The 25,156-nt window shown below is 31.8% G+C and overlaps 1 long non-coding RNA gene across 1 annotated transcript; it reads right to left on the bottom strand.

The window, feature by feature from the left end:
• Positions 1-8,511: 8,511 nt before the first annotated feature.
• LOC144425049 (uncharacterized) lies at positions 8,512-23,779 on the bottom strand. The gene is made up of 3 exons (XR_013477224.1): positions 23,657-23,779; positions 14,527-14,641; positions 8,512-8,741 (listed from the first exon to the last, which is right to left on the bottom strand). It is a non-coding gene; the product is annotated as an uncharacterized LOC144425049 (long non-coding RNA).
• Positions 23,780-25,156: the final 1,377 nt, after the last annotated feature.

Here is a 25,156-nt window from a genome sequence, read left to right as displayed (position 1 = left end):
ATTTCTTTTTGTAGTCTTTCGGGAACCCTCATCAATTGCGAACTTATAATATTTGTCTAATACAGACAATTGCTGGGTAGATTTATATAATTCAATTGCCCGGCTAGATCTGCCATTTCGATACGGAATAGAACAAAACAGTCAAAATTGTTATTTTATTAAACAGATTTATTTTTTCATTTATTATATATATGCAAAATAGAACTAAAACATATTGCAAAGTAAGTGCAGTAGTCACATATTTAATGAATCAATAAGTAATATATATTCATTGCAAATAGTAACATTGTATTTTTTAATAAATAAAATTAAAAAGTATTTTCTAAATTGTCAAAATAAAATACCGATCTTCCATGTGGACCCAAGAGGTGTCGGTTTTCCACTCGTTAGGACTTGTTGATGGGGTCCTATCGCGCTCCAGAAAAATCTGAAACGCCCTATGCCCATATTTAAATTCCAAACGAATTACCCAATTTGGGAAACAAGACTTTACCAATATTATAAAAACCCCGTCATTAATGCATTATATTATACCTTATCGTGATTGTCTTCACAGATATTGTTCGGCTTCTTCTATTTCTTGGTAAGTAATCTTCTGAAAAAAATATCATTTAATAAAATATTCAATAAAATCGAACTTATTAATAAAATTCACCTAATTGAACTTCTTATCATAAAAAATATCTAAGCCTAATAAATTTGGTAAAAATATTTACATGTGATTTGTAGATTTTCCTTGTATCCGTCTTTTCTTAATTTTTCCAATCCCTTCATAGTTCTGTGCCTGAGAAGCTAGAATAACATTAAAAATATCTAAGCCTAATAAAAACCCTATTTTTCCTAATGGCGGGAATGGGTCTAAATCTATCTATAACAAATAAAATGTTAATAGTGAAAAAGCCATGGCGATCCCTGTTAATACTTTTCTTCTTTTGTCGGTGTCACAATATCTTGTTTCCTGTTGAAAATATCTCTCTAAAGTAGAAGAGAAAATAATGATTATGACAAATAAGATAGGCAAATATGGATACAGCATATTATCAAAAAAAGCTTTATTAATAAATATTCAATAATAATAATAACATATTTACCGGTATTTTAGATTTGTCTCTGGTTCCGTCTTTTTTCAATTTTTTCAGTGCCTTCAAAATTCTGTGCCTGAGAAGCTAAGATAATATTAACAATATCTAAGTCTAATAAAATTAGTAAAAATATTTACATGTAATTTGTAGATTTTCCTTGTATCCGTCTTGTCTTAATTTTTCCAGTCCCTTCATAGTTCTGTGCCTGAGAAGCTAGAATAACATTAAAAATATCTAAACCTAATAAAAACTCTATTATTCCTAATGGCGGGAATGGGTCTAAATCTATCTATACCAAATAAAATATTGAAAACAAAACAAAAAACATGGCAAGCCCTGTTAATACGTTTCTTCTTCTGTCGGTGTCACAATATCTTGTTTCCTGTTGAAAATATCTCTAAAATAGAAGAGAAAATAATGATTATGACAAATAAGATAGGCAAATATGGATACAGCATATTCTGAAAAAAAGCTTTATTAATAAATATTCAATAATAATAATAACATATTTACCAGTATTTTAGATTTGTCTCTGGTTCCGTCTTTTTTCAATTTTTTCAGTGCCTTCAAAATTCTGTGGATGAGAAGCTAGAATAACATTAAAAATATCTAAGCCTAATAAAAACCCTATTTTTCCTAATGGCGGGAATGGGTCTAAATCTATCTATAACAAATAAATTGTTAATAGTAAAAAAGCCATGGCGATCCCTGTTAATACTTTTCTTCTTTTGTCGGTGTCACAATATCTTGTTTCCTGTTGAAAATATCTCTAAAATAGAAGAGAAATAATGATTTTGAAAAATAAGATAGGCAAATATGGATACAGCATAATATGAAAAAAAGCTTTATTAATAAATATTCAATAATAATAATAACATATTTACCGGTATTTTAGATTTGTCTCTGGTTCCGTCTTTTTTCAATTTTTTCAGTGCCTTCAAAATTCTGTGCCTGAGAAGCTAAGATAATATTAACAATATCTAAGCCTAATAAAATTAGTAAAAAATATTTACATGTAATTTGTAGATTTTCCTTGTATCCGTCTTTTCTTAATTTTTCCAGTCCCTTCATAGTTCTGTGCCTGAGAACCTAGAATAACATTAAAAATATCTAAATCTAATAAAAACTCTATTGTTCCTAATGGCGGGAATGGGTCTAAATCTATCTAAACCAAATAAAATATTGAAAACAAAACAAAAAACATGGCAAGCCCTGATAATACTTTTCTTCTTCTGTCGGTGTCGCAATATCTTGTTTCCTGTTGAAAATATCTCTAAAATAGAAAGAAAATGTTTGTAGATCTATTGAAGCTAATGTTTATAGTAAAAAAGCCATGGCGAGCCTTGTTGATACTTTTCTTCTTTTGTCGGTGTCACAATATCTTGTTTCCTGTTGAAAATATCTCTAAAATAGAAGAGAAAATAATGATTATGACAAATAAGATAGTCAAATATGGATACAGCATATTACTAAAAAAGCTTTAATAATAAATATTCAATAATAATAATAATATTAACATATTTACCAGTATTTTAGATTTGTCTCAGGTTCCGTCTTTTTTCAATTTCTTCAGTGATTTCAAAATTCTGTGCCTGAGAAGCTAAGATAATATTAACAATATCTAAGCCTAATAAAATTGGTAAAAATATTTACATGTAATTTGTAGATTTTCCTTGTATCCGTCTTTTCTTAATTTTTCCAGTCCCTTCATAGTTCTGTGCCTGAGAAGCTAGAATAACATTAATAATATCTAAGCCTAATAAAAACCCTATTTTTCCTAATGGCGGGAATGGGTCTAAATCTATCTATAACAAATAAAATGTTTATAGTAAAAAAGCCATGGCGATCCCTGTTAATACTTTTCTCCTTTTGTCGGTGTCACAATATCTTGTTTCCTGTTGAAAATATCTCTAAAATAGAAGAGAAAATAATGATTATGACAAATAAGATAGGCAATTATGGATACAGCATATTACTAAAAAAGCTTTTTTAATAAATATTCAATAATAATAATAATAATAACATATTTACCTGTATTTTAGATTTGTCTCAGGTTCCGTCTTTTTTCAATTTCTTCAGTGCCTTCAAAATTCTGTGCCTGAGAAGCTAAGATAGTATTAACAATATCTAAGCCTAATAAAATTGGTGAAAAATATTTACATGTAATTTGTAGATTTTCCTTGTATCCGTCTTTTCTTAATTTTTCCAGTCCCTTCATAGTTCTGTGCCTGAGAAGCTAGAATAACATTAAAAATATCTAAGCCTAATAAAAAACCTATCTTTCCTAATGGCGAGAATGGGTCTAAATCTATCTATAACAAATAAAATATTAATAGTGAAAAAGCCATGGCGATCCCTGTTAATACTTTTCTGCTTTGTCGGTGTCACAATAACTTGTTTCCTGTTGAAAATATCTCTCTAAAGTAGAAGAGAAAATAATGATTATGACAATGAAGATAGGCAAATATGGATACAGCATATTATCAAAAAAAGCTTTATTAATAAATATTCAATAATAATAATAACATATTTACCGGTATTTTAGATTTGTCTCTGGTTCCGTCTTTTTTCAATTTTTTCAGTGCCTTCAAAATTCTTTGCCTGAGAAGCTAAGATAATATTAACAATATATAAGCCTAATAAAATTAGTAAATATATTTACATGTAATTTGTAGATTTTCCTTGTATCCGTCTTGTCTTAATTTTTCCAGTCCCTTCATAGTTCTGTGCCTGAGAAGCTAGAATAACATTAAAAATATCTAAGCCTAATAAAAACTCTATTATTCCTAATGGCGGGAATGGGTCTAAATCTATCTATACCAAATAAAATATTGAAAACAAAACAAAAAAAAGGCAAGCCCTGTTAATACTTTTCTTCTTCTGTCGGTGTCACAATATCTTGTTTCCTGTTGAAAATATCTCTAAAATAGAAGAGAAAATAATTATTATGACAAAAAGATAGGCAAATAAGGATACAGCATATTATCAAAAAAAAGTTTTGTTAATAAATATTCAATAATAATAATAACATATTTACCGTTATTTTAGATTTGTCTCTGGTTCCGTCTTTTTTCAATTTCTTCAGTGCCTTCAAAATTCCGTGCCTGAGAAGCTAAGATAATATTAACAATATCTAAGCCTAATAAAATTAGTAAAAATAATTACATGTAATTTGTAGATTTTCCTTGTATCCGTCTTTTCTTAATTTTTCCAGTCCCTTCATAGTTCTGTGCCTGAGAAGCTAGAATAACATTAAAAATATCTAAGCCTAATAAAAACCCTATTTTTCCTAATGGCGGGAATGGGTCTAAATCTATCTATAACAAATAAAATGTTTATAGTAAAAAAGCCATGGCGATCCCTGTTAATACTTTTCTCCTTTTGTCGGTGTCACAATATCTTGTTTCCTGTTGAAAATATCTCTAAAATAGAAGAGAAAATAATGATTATGACAAATAAGATAGGCAATTATGGATACAGCATATTACTAAAAAAGCTTTTTTAATAAATATTCAATAATAATAATAATAATAACATATTTACCTGTATTTTAGATTTGTCTCAGGTTCCGTCTTTTTTCAATTTCTTCAGTGCCTTCAAAATTCTGTGCCTGAGAAGCTAAGATAATATTAACAATATCTAAGCCTAATAAAATTGGTGAAAAATATTTACATGTAATTTGTAGATTTTCCTTGTATCCGTCTTTTCTTAATTTTTCCAGTCCCTTCATAGTTCTGTGCCTGAGAAGCTAGAATAACATTAAAAATATCTAAGCCTAATAAAAAACCTATCTTTCCTAATGGCGAGAATGGGTCTAAATCTATCTATAACAAATAAAATATTAATAGTGAAAAAGCCATGGCGATGCCTGTTAATACTTTTCTGCTTTGTCGGTGTCACAATATCTTGTTTCCTGTTGAAAATATCTCTCTAAAGTAGAAGAGAAAATAATGATTATGACAATGAAGATAGGCAAATATGGATACAGCATATTATCAAAAAAAGCTTTATTAATAAATATTCAATAATAATAATAACATATTTACCGGTATTTTAGATTTGTCTCTGGTTCCGTCTTTTTTCAATTTTTTCAGTGCCTTCAAAATTCTTTGCCTGAGAAGCTAAGATAATATTAACAATATATAAGCCTAATAAAATTAGTAAATATATTTACATGTAATTTGTAGATTTTCCTTGTATCCGTCTTGTCTTAATTTTTCCAGTCCCTTCATAGTTCTGTGCCTGAGAAGCTAGAATAACATTAAAAATATCTAAGCCTAATAAAAACTCTATTATTCCTAATGGCGGGAATGGGTCTAAATCTATCTATACCAAATAAAATATTGAAAACAAAACAAAAAAAAGGCAAGCCCTGTTAATACTTTTCTTCTTCTGTCGGTGTCACAATATCTTGTTTCCTGTTGAAAATATCTCTAAAATAGAAGAGAAAATAATTATTATGACAAAAAGATAGGCAAATAAGGATACAGCATATTATCAAAAAAAAGTTTTGTTAATAAACATTCAATAATAATAATAACATATTTACCGTTATTTTAGATTTGTCTCTGGTTCCGTCTTTTTTCAATTTCTTCAGTGCCTTCAAAATTCCGTGCCTGAGAAGCTAAGATAATATTAACAATATCTAAGCCTAATAAAATTAGTAAAAATAATTACATGTAATTTGTAGATTTTCCTTGTATCCGTCTTTTCTTAATTTTTCCAGTCCCTTCATAGTTCTGTGCCTGAGAAGCTAGAATAACATTAAAAATATCTAAGCCTAATAAAAACCCTATTTTTCCTAATGGCGGGAATGGGTCTAAATCTATCTATAACAAATAAAATGTTTATAGTAAAAAAGCCATGGCGATCTCTGTTAATACTTTTCTTCTTTTGTCGGTGTCACAATATCTTGTTTCCTGTTGAAAATATCTCTAAAATAGAAGAGAAAATAATGATTATGACAAATAAGATAGGCAAATATGGATACACCATATTACTAAAAAAGCTTTAATAATAAATATTCAATAATAATAATAATAATAACATATTTACCGGTATTTTAGATTTGTCTCAGGTTCCGTCTTTTTTCAATTTCTTTAGCGCCATCAAAATTCTGTGCCTGAGAAGCTAAGATAATATTAACAATATCTAAGCCTAATAAAATTGGTAAAAATAGTTACATGTAATTTGTAGATTTTCTTTGTATCAGTCCTTTCTTAATTTTTCCAGTCCCTTCATAGTTTTGTGCCTGAGAAGCTAGAATAACATTAAAAATATCTAAGCCTAATAAAAACCCTATTTTTCCTAATGGCGGGAATGGGTCTAAATCTATCTATAACAAATAAAATGTTAATAGTGAAAACGCCATGGCGATCCCTGTTAATACTTTTCTCCTTTTGTCGGTGTCACAATATCTTATTTCCTGTTGAAAATATCTCTAAAATAAGAGAGAAAATAATGATTATGACAAATAAGATAGGCAAATATGGATACAGCATATTATCAAAAAAAGCTTTATTAATAAATATTCAATAATAATAATAACATATTTACCGGTATTTTAGATTTGTCTCTGGTTCCGTCTTTTTTCAATTTCTTCAGTGCCTTCAAAATTCTGTGCCTGAGAAGCTAAGATAATATTAACGATATCTAAGCCTAATAAAATTGGTAAAAATATTTACATGATATTTGTAGATCTTCCTTGTATCAGTATTTTCTTAATTTTTCCAGTCCCTTCATAGTTCTGTGCCTGAGAAGCTAGAATAACATTAAAAATATCTAAGCCTAATAAAAACCCTATTTTTCCTAATGGCGGGAATGGGTCTAAATCTATCTATAACAAATAAAATGTTAATAGTGAAAAAGCCATGGCGATCCCTGTTAATACTTTTCTTCTTTTGTCGGTGTCACAATATCTTGTTTCCTGTTGAAAATATCTCTAAAATAGAAGAGAAAATAATGATTATGACAAATAAGATAGGCAAATATGGATACAGCATATTATCAAAAAAAGCTTTATTAATAAATATTCAATAAAAATAATAACATATTTACCGGTTTTTCAGATTTGTCTCTGTTTCCTTCGTTTTTCAATTTCTTCAGTGCCCTCAAAATTCTGTGCCTGAGAAGCTAAGATAATATTAACAATATCTAAGCCTAATAAAATTAGTAAAAATATTTACATGTAATTTGTAGATTTTCCTTGGATCCGTCTTTTCTTAGTTTTTCCAGTCCTTTTATAGTTCTGTGCCTGAGAAGCTAGAATATCATTAAAAATATCTAAGCCTAATAAAAACACTATTTTTCCTAATGGCGGGAATGGGTCTAAATCTATCTATAACAAATAAAATGTTTATAGTAAAAAAGCCGTGGCGAGCCCTGTTAATACTTTTCTTCTTTTGTCGGTGTCACAATATCTTGTTTCCTGTTGAAAATATCTCTAAAATAGAAGAGAAAATAATAATTTTGACAAATAAGATAGGCAAATATGGATACAGCATATTATCAAAAAAGCTTTATTAATAATTATTCGATAATAATAATAACATATTTACCGGTATTTTAGATTTGTCTCTGGTTCCGTCTGTTTTCAATTTCTTCAGTGCCTTCAAAATTCTGTGCCTGAGAAGCTAAGATAATATTAACAATATCTAAGCCTAATAAAATTAGTAAAGATATTTACATGTAATTTGTAGATTTTCCTTGTATCCGTCTTTTCTTAATTTTTCCCGGTCCCTGCATAGTTCTGTGCCTGAGAAGCTAGAATAACATTAAAAATATATCTAAGCCTAATAAAAACCCTATTTTTCCTAATGGCGGGAATGGGTCTAAATTTATCTATAACGAAACACATATTAAAAAAAAAAAGCCATGGCAATCCCTGTCAATACTTTTCCTTTGTCTTCACGATATCTTGTTTTCCTGTTAAAAAATATCTAAAAATACTATAGAAAATAATGATTATAACAAATAAGATAGCCAAACATGGAAACAACATATTTTCAAAAAAAGCCTAATAAAAAATGTAAAATATCAGTGAAAAACTATAATATAAATAATAAATCAGTAATATACAATAACAGTAATAATAATATAAGTATAACGTAAAACGAAAGAAATATTTTAATTTTTTCATATCAGGACATCAGATAAAGAATTGCATTACAGGGTGTTAAAATACAAATAACAATTGTATTTAGTTTTCTGAGCTATTATTCAATTCATTAATGAATATATAATCAAGAGTTTGTTTGCAATCATTCAGATTACATAAATAGTTAGTTCTTCACGGGTCGAGCCATGTTGAACTTCCGCATATATTCCTTTTACAGTGTGTATGGCATTTTGGTATAGTTTTAAACAACAGTCTTATTTGATATAAATACATTCGTGTGTACTGCCCAGTGCATTAGTTTGCGACCACATATTGGTAATCAGTGCACATGCATACGAGCTCAAAGTACGTATGACAATGGGATACAGTTTCAAACCAACAGTCCCTTTTTCTATATCAAAGTCTTGTGTGTGGACTCAACGCATTTGGTGGCTAGCACATCTTAGTTATCTTCAATAAAACTCTTCTTCCTATTTGAAAAATTGAGTTTCATTTTCTTTTGAAAAACAGAGAGAGTCGTCAAGTTCCATAATTGAGTAATCCTGTAAAAATATATTTACATTTAGTTATTATGCCTTTTTATAGTAGAGGAAGTAAATTATGAGAAACTTATTACGTACGATGAGGCACTACAAGACGCCTTTAACGTGTTGGGCGGTGACACTGCGCGTCATGAACTCTCTTAGAATTATAACCTTCCAGTTTCCGATATTAACAACTCCACAACTTTGAATATGATTGTAGTCCATTACTGGCAATGAAATATCCAATCTACATGAACAATGTACGAGAGACGAATAATATGTGATGAAATACGACAAATAGTGTGGTGATAAAAATGATTATTGTAGAGGTCAAAACGCATATTGTAGATGTATAGGGTTGCCAAAGTTTACGTCCAACCTAAGTATGTCGACAACATACTTAATTTCAAAAGATGCAAAAAATAGCAACATTAATAATTTATGCAATATGAATGAACCCATTTAACCAAAATATAAAACAAGCAAAGCCGTTCATTACGGCAATTAAATTAACACTACTTAAACGACAAACTTATAATGCGAGCATCAACTCTTAAATAGCCGACTTGCAATGATCCGAAATACCGAAATAATAATAAACAAACAAGAATATGAGAAGACAAGACCGATACAAGATTTTGTTTACGTCAAAATGCTTATTTTCGTCCCACGAACTGGAGATTAAATTGCCCTACTAAAGGGAGTAGTCTATGAACGGTCATTCAACAAAAGTACAATGGCCGATAACTTTCAAAATAACCTCGGATCAAACATATATACGGAATAAAACAATTAAACTTTGTCTGTAGCTGGGGAAATGAATCTTACTAGTAGTATGTGTAACCAATTACATGATATTGTGGCATAATAAGGGATACTATTCGATATCATACGAGTTTTCAATGTTTGCAGTAAAAGAGTACATTGTTTTACAACATATCATTTGATACAATAACGCATGGGATGGATGTCTATTTTAAACAAAACATTAACGGCCATTACATTATACTAGAGATTCCAACAAGATGTACCGATACCACTTGTCGCCGATACCGGTCCGACAACAACGATAAAACGCCGATATCAATATTTTAAAGCAGAAACCACATATACATGCTACGTAATTATTATTTCAAGTGTGCATTCCAAACTATTTGAAGTAACAGTCTACAAGCATTATTCATGCCACACCATTTTTCAGATTGAAAGAGACATATTTCAGATAATAAGAAATTAATATTTGGATCCTGATACGTTTTTTGGTTTAAATACATTGCACACTGACGCTAATAATATCGGTGTTTGGTTAGAAAACTCATCGGGTTTGGCTACTGTGGGTGGTAAAATAAATAAATGTTTACTCACTCTATCTAACTGATACATCGAGTTGCGTGCGCAGAATTTTATGCCATTATATCGTCGTATTTTGTATTTTACAAATCTAAAAATTCCCATTCAATATATTTCCTCATAATTTCCTTGTAATGTTAAAAATGTTAATATAAAAAATGAGCTGCAAAAATAGCCAAATTAGTTGGGCTGATAAATGGCTAAAATCAGGTTATAATCCTGTTCCCGTTTCTATTCGCGCGGTTGGGAAACAGCATTGCTCATACTTAACGAGGCTAATACCGCGAAAGGCAAAAAATAATTTTCATATCAGTATTTTGAGCTACTTTTTAAAAACACTCTGGAATAGATCAAAAAGTTAATTATCGTGGAAATATCAGCCTACATTTAGCCGATATCAATACGAATACCGATACCAAATATTTTGACGATATCACCGATGCCCGATACCTTTTACCGAAAGCCTTTTAATTTAGCTTTGACCAGCACTGGCTGTATAACGACATTGATGTTTGTTTTAAGCAGAAGGTAGAACACTCATTTTAACCACTCCAACCCAAAATTGAAATTAATGGAAAGCCAATATACCTCAATTGATAATGAAATAAAACAAGTAAACAATACACGATAGTAATATGAACATTCGTTAAAAAATTAATATTCAAGCCAGACGATATTATTGCAAAATGAACCTAGCAATTTGTGTCAGTTTAGCTGCCCTCAGTTAATATTTGGACGTGTTTCAGCTTAAAATTATTCTAATTTGAATCGAGCATTAAAATTGGAACCAAGTTGAAGTGATAAAAACGAGACTATCAGAAGACGACCCGTATGTTACAATGACATTATATTTTCATGGCATCGTGATTCCAGGACAAGTTTATAGATGACCTCTTATTAGGGGGAAAAAAGGAGAACAAACGATAAGCAAGAGACTCAAATAGAAAATGCGTGTAAACATTCACAATAAATGGTCTTTTTCAAACCAAGAGAAAAAAAACCTGTAAAATCAAAAACGACAAAAAACGTTGACAACAACAAAAAATGAATAAGTCTGAAACGCAAGGAGCTACAGAAAAAAATGTGGAATGGACAGACATTTTTCTTCTTTACATGTATTCCATATTTTCCTCTTTATATTGTTAACGGCGTTCTATATTTTGTACTAAACCCAAAAGGGTTTATTTGATTTGGGAGATTAGTTTTCTTTAATATTCATAGTTACGTTTAACATATTTGTAAAATATGATTTCAAAACAATCGCAATACAAATGAGAATTTTAGGATGTACCTGCATGAAAGCAAGTAGAATCCGCATTTTTATTTTTTCAAATGCTCAAAGTCGTATAATTTTGTCACAATTACAGCCAACAAGGCTCATTTACGCAACGAGCGTATTTTTATTTATTTTTTGGCGCTTCAAATTTCATTAATGTGATACGAAATGAATAAAAGCAAAGCATTTCTATCGGCGAAATTTAAAACTATCCAACGCCAAAACTTTGTCTTTCCAAACACAGTTTAGCGCCCAAGCACATTCTGTCTCATAATCATTATTTTATCTCGGCTTTAAATTATGAATTAGTTTCCTTTTGTGTAGATTTTTCAGTGCACGCACAAGTTTAACCAGTGCTTCGCATTTGTAGCAGAGGCGTTATCCAGCATATTGGGTGAATATAAGCGCCTTCAGTTAACAGTTAGTTGGACGTGTTTTAACCTAAAATTAATCTAACACTATCCAACATTGAAATTAGAAACAAGTTAAAGTAATAAAAACGCGGCTATTTGAAGAACTGTATGGTAATACGACATTATAGTGGCATGCCCTTGGTATACCCAAACAAGTTTTTAAATGTCCACTTATTAGCAGAGGATCAGCTAAAATAGAAGAAAAAACGATTAGGCGAGGGCTTAATTAATATGACTCGGCATGTGTGCAGTCTAAATTGGATATTTTCTGGCTTGCCAGCCTGTTTGGAACTGTTTTCTATGCGCTCAAAAATATGAATATCCAGTGTAAGCGTCAAATATACAACATTGCTGCCTTCAACAGATTTAGCAACCAATCACAAGAAATCACATTTCTTTGCTACATTGGATATCAACAGACGGACTGCACCTTTTGAAAAGAAGTCAGAAACATCAACCGTTGGAATATCAAGCGCACAAACCGAGGATAAACAGATCGAGTAATAATCAAACACAGCAATTTAATACCAATCAAAAACTACATGAATGTATGTATTATTATTCCTGTATTTTAATTTGTACACCCCTGCTGTTTGATTTACATTTCTTACCACCAAAACTATGTCGTGTCTGACATTAAAACTTAACGGTTCTAATGAATTTACTAATGGAGACAAAATCCGAACAACTTTTGCTTTCAATTAATATGTTTTCAGTCAAATATTTGCACCAATAAATTGGGCTTTTTTATGAATCTGTTGTTGTGCATAGCTTTCAAACATCTGATCAAGCGTTTTGTTGTAGCGGAGATATAAGGTGGGGAATCTTGTATAAATAAAACATGGCATTAGGAACAAGAATTATGCAGTTCATTTTCATCTCTTCACCACGTAGCTTAATATTTCGCAAAATACCATTGTGTAATAAAGCATTGCTCTGCAAAAGTACTCGCAAGCTCTAATGAGGAACAAACCGATCAGTATCAATAAGACAAAATCAGAAAATTCTAGGAAATTAAAGAAAAGTCCTCATGTTGCGTGTTTTTAAATCTACCAATTTTTTACGCTTTATCAGAGACTTAGATGTGACCATTTCACTTCTTTCTTAAATTCGTGGAAACGTTCAGCGCTTTTTTGTTGATACGTTTGCTTTCATTTCTCCAATATTTAGCTTAACATTATTACTTTCCATCTTTACTGTTTTACTCAAGTAAGAACAATAAACATCATTGGACATTTTCCAATGTATTTTTGTACGGCTAAGACATCCATGCGGCAATGACTTAAAAATAAATTATTATTTATCAGAATTTTTCGTATTTGAATAAAAATTCAAATTTACCAAACACAAATCTGAGTCGGGCATTTAAGTTACGATTTAATTTCAATTCAATGGAAGCATTAATTTCAGAAAAAAAAAATCCCCGAATAAGATTTTAAATTTTTGAATCATTCCTAACCCGAACCCTAACCCAAGCTGAACAACTACTAATTTGTTATGCCGGGAAAGCACTTAAGTGCTCTCATCGTGCACTAAGTCAAAAGAGTAAATCAAAACAAAAGTAATAAGAAACTATTTGGTCGTTTTCACGCATGATATATGCTTGTTCGATTGTTCGTGGCCACGGTAACACGTCATTTCTCTTTATCATATTTTCAACTCTCGAGTTCTATGTCTGTAAGTATTTCAAAGCTAAGAAATATACAGAAGAATATGTTATAACTTCAAAAGCAAGGTTTGGGCTTGTCAGAACGGTGACGTAATTCTTTCTTTCGTGAGAGACTTTGTTGTGGAGTCGATTTCGCTTGTATTTATCAGAGCGGTACCAAAACAAAACTTTCAAAAAAAAAAAAAAAAATTTTTTTTCTCATTTTCAACGCGACACGGCTGAGCGAAAGGCACACGCGTATCGGGAAGCGTCTGGCACAAAGCGCCCTAATCAAGTTTTCCAATGAGATTTGGCTCAAATGGTGGGAGGGTAGATAGAGTTAAGTTAATGACAGATTTAAATTCAATCCAATGGAAGCATCAAATAAAAAAAACACCCGAATGCAGATTTTCAACTGTGGTAATATACTTAAATATTTAATATACAGTGCAAACGAAATTGAGAATGAAACACAATAGCGGGGGAAAATTCGAATATTTTATTAAATCGAGCAATAATATAAAAAACTTGATTCAACAAAAAGTTGTGGTGGCTCAATGTGATTAATTTCAGAAAAATATTCAATTATTTTGATCTAATTTCGGCTGGGGGGTAAAAAATTGAATGTACCAATAATTTTTTGAACTATGTCACTATGTGAACTATATGAAATATTTCAAGTTTTGGGTTTAGGAATGACAGAAAATGTAATTTGATAAATTAGATATGAATTGGATATATTGAAATTGGATATATTAACAAAGCAGAAAAATTTATTGCATACCAGCTAAAACTGCACACCTGCCCGTGAACTAACCACTGCACAATGGTGTAGCCAGATGTGGTTTTGCGGGTCGACCCCCCCCCCCTCTTTCAAAAATTAAAAAGAATTAAACTAAAATTCCAGAACTCCCCCCCTTGACATTTTCTGGCTACGCCCCTGCCACCGCATTACATAACTTTACCATATTATATAAATAAAATTGGGAGAAATATTTTGGACATCTTATGAGGATAATTCGAATAATTGCAGATCTTCCCGAATAGCGGGATTTAACATGGTATATCAGTTTATACCTAACAAAATATGAATTGAAAGATTATAAGATTACATACTTGCTCTCTACTCTTTAGACTATATTGGCTTCAATCTCACTCCGTGATGTACCAGACTGTTAACAATGTCGATTTCGTTTGATGCAATGACTCTTTCAAGCAGTGTTTTAGAAAACTGAAAATAAATATATAGTTTCAAGTTTTGAATTTATAAATCACAAAAAAAAAATGCTGTTTGGCAGAAGTAAACCAAAGGTAAACTTATATTAAAAATACATAAAAAAAAGCAATCTAATGTCATGATCATGTGTATACCGAGTCTATCTAACTTTAGGTGAAACCAAATTTCGTTGACCTAAGACACTATCAAGTTATTTAAATCACAAAAAATGCTATTTAACAGAAACTATGTCATTTTTTAAACTTTGTCATTATAAATCTTTGGAGTTGTAATTAACAGGGACACAGAGAAGCTAAGCTTATACTAGAAGTTTAAAAAAAATAAAAATATTAATGCTTCGTTTAAATAAAATTATTTGATGATTTGCTGCGTTACAGTATCGCCACTGGAAACGATATTTTAGTTTGGGGCTTGCATGGCGTAGTTAACCAGTGCCAAATGGTATAGAATTCACATTGATACACTCGGTTGGAATTACTTATATAACATCGTTATTGAAAAGCTAATGTAATTCTAGCTTGGAACAAGAATGGCACGGTTAACTGGTTACTACCATGGTCATAGACCAAGATACTTTCAAATTACATATATAAGATTAGCCAGATTGGCCCATAAAATTAAATCAATAAATTCTATGCGAGATAATAATGACTATGCTATCAATTAAAGAAGGCAATATACATATAAATATGACACAGGTATATTATTATTGATACAATGATGTTCTAGCAGTTAGGTAGACGTTTTCGAGGGAGGATTCAAGGAGAAATTGAAAAAGAAATACTGGCACTTATATCTTAAGTGGAATTATTTTTTTTTTATAAGTATAGTACAGCTATAAAAATATTTTTACGAATTGTGGTGATTACAATGTGACTCTTGTTATGAAAATGCTCGCAACAACTCAAAAATACGAGGATGGACGGGGATGGAATGTAAATATCAAAAAAATGCACGATTAAGTCCAATTAACAAAAAATAGATTTAATTAGCTACCTGCCCCTCAAAAATTGTCTACGCCCCATTTGCAAGGCGCGCCCCACCCTTTGAAAACCATTGCCCCAGTGAATAATTGCTGATATCTTTGTAACGCTAAATAGCAGTTTTTTGGGGTAGAATATTGAATTTCATGCCGACGATACTAAGAAATTAACACGGGTCCGGTTCTAAAGACTTTGCCATATAAAATTATTAGCGCGCATTGGTGCCTAAACTTACAGTTTTACTGCAAACACAAGAGAAAAAGTTTCTTCTCAACAATGACGAAAATCTGACAAAATTTGGAACAAAGTAATGCAAGTTTTATTGCGAATATTGGGCGGTAATATGACAAAAACACGATTTTTTAAAAAAACTCATTCTTGTCTTATTGGCTTATTAGCCAGAAAAAAACGATAGTTGTCCGAATCATGATAGTATACAGTATTTAGACTAGAGGATTTTCCAAAATAAATTCCATTTGACAGACAAACCAAAGCTGAACTTAAACTCAATATAATAAAAATTATACTTTGTCTTTTCCCGAAAAAATTGCAGATAATATTTATTGATAGATATACAAGTAATTTACACGAGACGCGAGATATTCCAAACTGGGACGGCTTAAAATGTTTGTGTACCACAGGCATTGTGCGTTATATTTACCTAATATTGAGGTCCTCTAAATTAGCCACAGGGATTGTAGACATTCTACATTCATTATAAGAACATAGCATATTAATACTCGAAATAAACTATGAAGAAATAGGGAATATATTTCTAGATTTGAAAACTTATGGACATGAGGGGCATGGGTTCTAGGAACACTACCAATGAAGGTCTATACTGGTTATAAGGTATTTGCGGCTATAGTATATCATAGGAAATTTGATTTTAGGACACGAATTTTGGGAGAGGGGATTAACAACTACATTAATACCCTCTGGTGAAAACGGGTTCCAAGATTAATAAAAAAAAATGGTATATGGTATGCAGAATGATAAGGACATGTTAGCTTTGGTACCTCATGATAAACGATTTTAGAGTCGTAATATTTGCAATAATAAAGCGTCATACATATTACATGCACGCATGAATATAAGATATGAATACTCGCACTTAATAACAGCGCATTAGGAATATTGCCAGCTTCGAACACTTATCAACCTACTTCGAACACTTATCAATATGAATCGTATGGTTACTTGGACTACCAAGGATTGTCAGCTTCGAACACTTATCAATATGAACCGTATGGTTACTTGGACTAACAAGAATTGCCAGATACGAACACTTATCAATATGAACCGTATGGTTACTTGAACTACCAAGGAATGCCAGCTTCGAACACCTATCAATATGAATCGTATGGTTACTTGGACTACCAAGGATTGCCAGCTTCGAACACTTATCAATATGAATTGTATGGTTACTGGTAGTACCGAGGATTGCCAGCTTCGAACACATATCAACATGAAACGTATGGGTATTGGTTACTAGGACTACCAAGGGAAGTAAGTATAAGTCGGGTGTGTAGGATTTACGGCTACATTTGTGCAATTGGCCTAATTTATATATTATCCCTATTGAAAATTTCAGTTTGGGACACAAATTACATGGTTAACCAGTACCGAAGGTAGTAATATTCACGGTTATATTAATGTACTTGATTAAACTCACTCCAATATTACCAGTATTGAAAATTTATTGCGATTCTGGATTAGAACATGAATGGCATGGTTATTAACTGTTTACTACCAGGTGGTATAAACCAGTGATTCCCAGAGTGGGCGGTTATAATTATATTATAACTCGATAATTTAGTGAACAGTTAATCGTTTAACGATCCTACAATTTAAATATAATTAGACGAATGGGAACACGCTGCACTGGGCAGGGTTCCAATAGCGCAGAAAATATTTAATTTAAATGGAGCTCCATGAAATGCAATGAAATGAGGAAATAAAATCCATATGTTATATACGAATGCATGAATAATAAATGCATCGATACGTGATTTTTATAAAGATGTACATTTTTAATGAAAATCTCTCATAATTTGACAAACCATGCAAAAAAGGCAGAAGGCAGAAACCTGGATTCTTTCATTTACGAACTCGTTTATGATAGAGAAGGGGTTTGTAACAATGATATCGAAAAAAAAAATTGCCATTCAATTAGTAAACGGGTTGAGTTGAGATTGTGGCTGACAAAAATGTCACCAAAAATTAAAGAAAAAAATACTTTCTGGAACAGTGATTTTTCAACCATTTTTGTACCGCGGAACACTTTTTTCAATTTAAAATTGTGGCGAAACTCCAAACGAGATTTTTGAAAATAAACTATATTATGCAATTAACTGACGTCGATCATTTCGGCATGAAAATAAAATACCGAAATCAATAATATAGCTTGTCAACTTTAGCTGGGAAAGACGTGACACATTCCGATTCAGAGCTACAAATAAATGTTTTTGCAAGTTTGCTCATGAATACTATGATTACGGTAGCTAGAAACAGAAATGGTATTTTAATGTGATATTTAGGTCTGTTTCGATGATTTTCAAATATTTTATTCTGTAATTGTAGAGAGACAAACACGCAGCTCTTTCTCAACAGCTCTCAATCTCTCGCGTTTTTTTTTTTATACGCAACAGGAGTTCAGAAAGAAGGTCGGAGGTCGATTTGGAAATTATTAGAAACAATGAAAATTGGCAGCAAAGCGATTTTTACTGTTTAGTTTCGTCATAATCGCTACTTTTTTGCCCCCAGAACGTTTTCATATTACCACCTTTGTTGTTCTTGTGCGCACGTATTAATTCTTGCCGATCGGCGGAGATCGAAGTTTCAAATTTTTGTAGAATTATATGAGTTCACATCGGCGACAGATGTTAATGACATTAAGGAGCGCTTTTAAATTCCAATTTTATTCTAATTTTTATCTTTTGCGCTGGCTTGGATCTAACTCATCGCCGTTGGCAAATTAAACGTCCCAGTTTTAAGCAAATAATATTATCGCACACATTTATTAAGACGGTAATTGAGTTTCTTATGGTCCATACTGGTGTCAATGTTATTTCCGGAATAAATCAATTAGATACTGTGATAAGATAAATCTGTGATTACGTGAATCCTGAATGTTGATTTAAAAACTGAAATAAAGGCATTTCTACGTGGTCATTAGGCGAGATGACGATGAAGAGCACTTCTTTAACGATACCTTACATGCGCGACCTGATGCCAAAAAAATTGCTTGGTGCTGAATTGCCCAATTGCTTTTGTGCTGATTAGAATTAATCACCTCGAGTTTTAACGTTTTCTTTTCCAACAAAACAATACCGCGACCATTATCATAGCTAAAATCGTTACCGAGAAATTCATAATTTTATTTACGGAATTTGCTAATTCAACACTTCACTTGACGATTTTGATGATGCCACGCCCTAATTATTACAGCAATAAAAGCTTCATAATGCAACGAATGTAATCTACTCCGATGATGACTCCATCCATAGTCGAGTATAATGGTCACATTTTTGAAACATTATTTGGTCAAGAATGAAATGGATCACTAAAAAAAGGGAAGAAGATAAAGTCCATTAAAAGGGAATATGGCCTGTCATTTCTTATCTGGTTACAAGTTTTTTATACCGACTTTCCAAAACTCTGACTCGCCGTTTTCAAATCGACGCTATTTATTTTATTCAAATGACGTCATAATACCTCGAAAAAGCAATTTTTCGCGAAACACCTGGATGTCTCTCGCGGAACACCAGTTGAAAATCACTGCTCTGGAAGACCAATAAGCTAAAATATCTCGTTGAAAAAAACACTTTAAACTATGATTTACCTTGTTTATTTGTTATCTGACCTCAAATGTTTTTTTAAACTGGGTGGGTATATATTACTGCGAATAAAAAGTTTAGGAACCACTGATATAGACCATGATAATTTACAGATACATTTCTGCGCTTAGTCGGATTCTTTTTTTAGTATGATACTATTTTGTGGAAAAAAACAAGTGAATTCTACGCAGAATAATCAGAACCATGTTATCAATAACGTGATACCCGTATAAATAAAACGTAAGAAATATAGACAAATACGTGTATTTATTCTATTGCATCATTTATATAGATGTATACACATAATAACCTAACATATTAGTACCTGCAATCAACGATATAGAAATAGGATTTTCAAAGTGGGCGTCGTAATTTTTTTTTTTTGCGGAATCTCTTTTGCGGCGCGTAGAAAAAGTAATAATACAAGCGTGAAAATGATACTAAACAAGAAAAGGCTAAAAACGCAAGTATGACGTAGGCTACATTGACTTTGGATCGTTCAAGTAGTAAAGCTTCGTGATTTTTGTTTCAACTGGGGATGCGATGATACTAAATGCCGTTTGGGCTTATTAGATAACATGTTTCACTGGCCAAAATCTTGCTTCAACAATACATTGCTGCTTTTCTTCGCCGTTTTTGAACGGAATCAATGTAAAAAGAAATTTGGATTTTCATCAATAAGGATTATCCTTCATTGGTAAAAAAAAAGCGTTGCGCACTCTGATCCCTTTTGCGACTTCGTATTCATGCGAATCAGGTTTTGCGACCATGGTCGTAATACGCACAAAATATCGATCTCGAGTGAGAGAGAAATGCGTGCGGCTCTCACAAATCTTACCAAGTAACAGTTGTAAAAAGACGCAAGTATTCCCATTCCATTAAATGCAATTTCACTGACTTTGGTTTAGTTTTCTTTGATCGTTTAAAAAAAAAACTCATTGCAAAAAAGGTCCTTTATTGGAAGGTATTAATACGGTTTCCACGAAGAGTCGCAACTGGAGCATATTTTTCGGAGGGTGTCACAATACGAAGAAGTTTGAGAACCACTGCGTTACAGTATCGCCACTGGAAACGATATTTTAGTTCGGGGCTTGCATGGCGTGGTTAACCAGTGGCAAATGGTATAGAATTCACATTGATACACTCGATCAATAAATTCTATGCAAGATAATAATGACTATGCTATCAATAAAAGAAGGCAATATACATATAAATATGACACAGGATATATAGACATCCTTGTATCCGCAAAACTCAGTGTGTACTCAATTTAATTCATTATAAATAGAAATGAGTTTCAATGTTTTAGAATTAATGATTTCCTTTCTATATTATTATTGATACAATGCTGTTCTAGCAGTTAGGTAGACGTTTTCGAGAGAGGATTCAAGGAGAAATCGATAAAGAAGTACTGGTACTCATATTTTTTTTTCATAAGTATAGTATAGCTATGAAAATATTTTTACGAATTGTGGTAATTACAATGTAACTCTTGTTATGAAAATGCTCGCCACACCTCAAAATTACCTAGCTAGCAATAAGCTACATATAACAAATATTGTGTTTCATTCAAAAATACCTTGAAAATACAGGGATGGAATGTAAATATCCAAAAAATGCACGAATAAGTCCAACAAACAAAAAATAGTTTTAATTAGCTACATGCCCCCTCAAAATTGTCTACGCCCCTTTTGCAAAGCGCGCCCCACCCTTTGAGAACCATTGCCCTAGTGAATAATTGCTGATACCATCAAATTTCATGCCAACGATACTAAGAAATGAACACCGGTCCGGTTCTAAAGACTTTGCCATATAAAATTATTAGCGCGCATTGGTGCCTAAACTAACCGTATTATTGCAAACACAAGGGAAAAAGTTCCTTCTCAACAATGACGAAAATTTGACAGAATTTGGAACAAAGTAATGCAAGTTTTATTCCGAATATTGGGCGGTAATATGACAAAAACACGGTTTTTTATTGCTAAAATTCATTCTAGTCTTATTCGCTTATTAGTCAGAAAAAAACAACTATCGTTGTCCGAATCATGATATTATAAAGTATCTGGGGGGTTTTCCAAAAAAAATTCCCTTTAACAGACAAACCAAAGCTGAGCTTATACTCAATATAATAAAAATAATACTTTGTCAGCAGGTTTCCCGAAAAACCTTTTTATCCATAACTATTATATATGTGTCCATCAGCCCTTTCACGAAGTATATTGTTAATGCTGAATATGTTTTGCTCGTTATAACTAACAAGAGAGCTATGCTCAAATATATGGACACGAAATCCATAACGAAATTTTTTACCATCATTTCCCTGAAAATCATATGGTTTTCGTGTCCCACGCGTCCCATGGGAAATACAAAGGTGTGTTGTTCCATCCCATCTCATGGCACGTTTCCCATGGACAAGTCTGGACATAAGGTAACTTTGCGATAATGCGTATCCATATTAAGTTTTTGGCCACTCGGAAGCGTTGCCACAAAATCTTAATATGGTGAGCTGGAGTGAATATTTAATTATTAGATGAAAACAGCTAATTTTCAAAGAGATGCTAAAATTGTACAATATTCTGCATAAAAATCAGCTATTAAACATGTACAACGATACTTCAAACACTTTTACGAAAATTTCTTCCCTGGTCTATTAAGGCATAGGTTCTCAAAGTGCTCCGTGGGAGAAACTTAGGCGCTCCGATTACTTAATAAAATACTGACTTGTCCAATTTTGTGACTGTTCAAAGAAGTAATAACACTAACAAAATTTGACATCAGTAGTGTCGAAATATGACAACGAGCGCAAATTCAAATGTAACATTATATATAAGTAAGATCGCAGAGGATAAAAAATTGTCTCTCGAGTAAAATATTCAATTCATAGCCGGTGCGAGCATTCAAAATATCTTGTCATAGTAATTTATTTGTGTTCTTCGCTACTCGAATTTTAGTCGGGAAAACTTTTACGATTATTTAATAAATGAAAAATCACTATTTGAAAATTGCACGAAATACGTCCCAAACTGTCAACTATAAGTAGACCGGAATCGTATTTTGAGGTTAATCAAATTTGATTTGTTTTTTCGGCACTCAAAATTATTTTAAAGGTATCGACAAAATACGAACGATTGTCATTTAAAAAAAAGGGAAAAAAAATGTTCGATATATTTTGCATTAATTATCTTATATATCGTCACATACAGAGAAAAAGTCGTATTGGGCTCCATCGGTAGTTTCAAAATAGACAAAAGGTACATCGCGCGAACAATTTACTGTGTTTCCATTTCAGTTCCTATATGGCAGGGGTCGGGAACCCATGGCTCGCGAGCCATATATGGCTCTTTTGGTGACGGCATATGGCTCCCAGAAAAATATAATATTCTAAGACTAAGCTTACTATTGTTACGAGATCCCAAACTCTTTTATAGCCGAATTTGGCAGGAAATTCCCAATACGTTTCAGAATACGCGCCCAGCACATGTCTATGTTATGTAAGATATTACTAGACAGGCATTGTGACAAACAAGGGGATTCTGGAACATATATTGTGACATCACAAAGCGATATAGTTTTAAAAACACTACGGATATGCCTAAACGAAAAAGGCTGATGAGTATCGTAGATTTCAACTTGGGCTGCATGTGAGCAACCGTTCAAGGCCCGCAGCGACTACATGCAGCATCAGAAATCACATTAAATGTATATTGACATTATATGTGTTGACTTTTGAGTAAACATTTCAGGCCTGATTAAGTGAAAAAATGGTATATGGCTCGCACGGAAATGCAATTGAAAATATGTATATTTTATGGCTCTCTTGATCAAAAAGGTTCCCGACCCCTGCTATATGGTATACATTTTAAAGAAATCCTAACATAAGACAAATTTACGATGTCTGAAAAGCGTTTTCAATCTGCTGTGAGACTGCTAGAACAAAACTTATGGTGATATCTTCCGTTTTAGATTTTAGTTTTAATATTTTATAATGCCGGTTTTCAATTAAGAAATTGGGTTGCAAATTCACCTGGTATTAAGCCTATTAAATTGTTTAGCATTTAAATTAAGTAAAGTAATTTTAACTTATTTAGGAATAGTAATAGATACGAATTTTAAAATTGATTGCGGGGATCCGTGAATAGTGGTGATGAATGTAAATTAGAAAGATTCAAAAGATTTTAATAACATACTTGCTCTTTAGACTCGAGGCAGCCACCTCTCTCAGTGATGCATAATCGGACGAATAACCCCGCATGTCTTTAGATATAATGATGAATTGTCTTTCCCTCTTTCAAGAAGTGTTTCAGAAAGCTGAAATTTATTTGAGATAATGAAATGTAGGTAAATTTTGTATGATATTGATTTGAATTATATATAGATGTTCGAACTACGTCATTATTAAGTTTTGGGTTTAAAAGTTACAGAAAATGTAATTTGACATGAGCACAGAGTAACTATGCTTATACTTTAGAGTTTAGATACATAAAAATGAAAATATTAATTTTCAGTTCATTGACAAATTATTCACAGATTTCCCCCTAAATTATAAATATTACTTTGGAATGATTTGTCAGCGTATAATATTGCAACACATCATATAAAATATATTTATACGTTGAAAATACGGCTACATATTCAAGAAATGAAAATATCAAAAATAAGGCGGGAAAGATAAAATCTAACAAATTTTTCCTTTACGCCCCTCAAAAAATCAATGAATATTACTTATTTTGAATGATCTGTCAGTGTGCTATGTTGTATCTCATTATATAATTCTTAAATAGTTAATAGTTTATTAGTGTGTTATATTATACCTTCAAGTTTTCTATAGTCTTTCCCTCCCAGCAACTTCCTGAAAATATAGGTCAATAAATAACTTCAGCCACAGACATTGTGGACATATATATATATAAATAAGAACAGGACAGATTATTACTACGGAATAAACGATAAGGAAATAAGAATTATATTTCCAGATTCGAAAACTTATGAACATGGGACGGTATGATTACTGAGACTACTAGCAACGGATATATAGGCTGACTATAGTAGATTTACAATTTGGTGGAATCTCATGTATATAGTGATCTTTAAACTGGTTATCGAGCAGCGACACCCAAGTTTCTAATATCTAATTAAAAAAGTAAGAATTCCAGAGATTTGAAACTACTATATCTTATATTGACGGTGTGTGCCGTATAAACGATCCAACTAACACCATTCAGTAGAGATTATAAACGAGAGTTTATATGAATTAAGCTCTTCACACGTGATTAGGCATAACACGACGTGACCTGCACCAACAATAGGGAAAATATGACATATATTTCCATGTCTCTAAATTTAAACAGTCATGAACATATGAATACTTAGCACTTTTACCAAGGGGATATGGACCAAAAAAAGTTTACACTTGGTTGAATATAATTTACACAGTATTGTTTTTGAAAATTTTAGTTGGGACACGAGTTCTTTAAGGTGTAAGATTAACGGCTATCTTAATACACTTAGTATGACTCACTCTTATAATATCATTATTGGAAATTTGGGGCGATTTCAGTTTGAAGTATAGTTGGGAACATCAATGACATGGTTATCAACTGTTTACTACTACGATGAGCTACAGTTAAATTTAAGACATTAGTCTGATTACCATTATCATTTGTGGCAAAAACGCTCATCAGATTAAT

The sequence above is a fragment of the Styela clava genome, chromosome 7, assembly GCF_964204865.1.
Source record: "Styela clava chromosome 7, kaStyClav1.hap1.2, whole genome shotgun sequence".
NCBI classification, from domain to species: domain Eukaryota; kingdom Metazoa; phylum Chordata; class Ascidiacea; order Stolidobranchia; family Styelidae; genus Styela; species Styela clava.
This window is presented reverse-complemented; position numbering and strand designations above follow the sequence as displayed.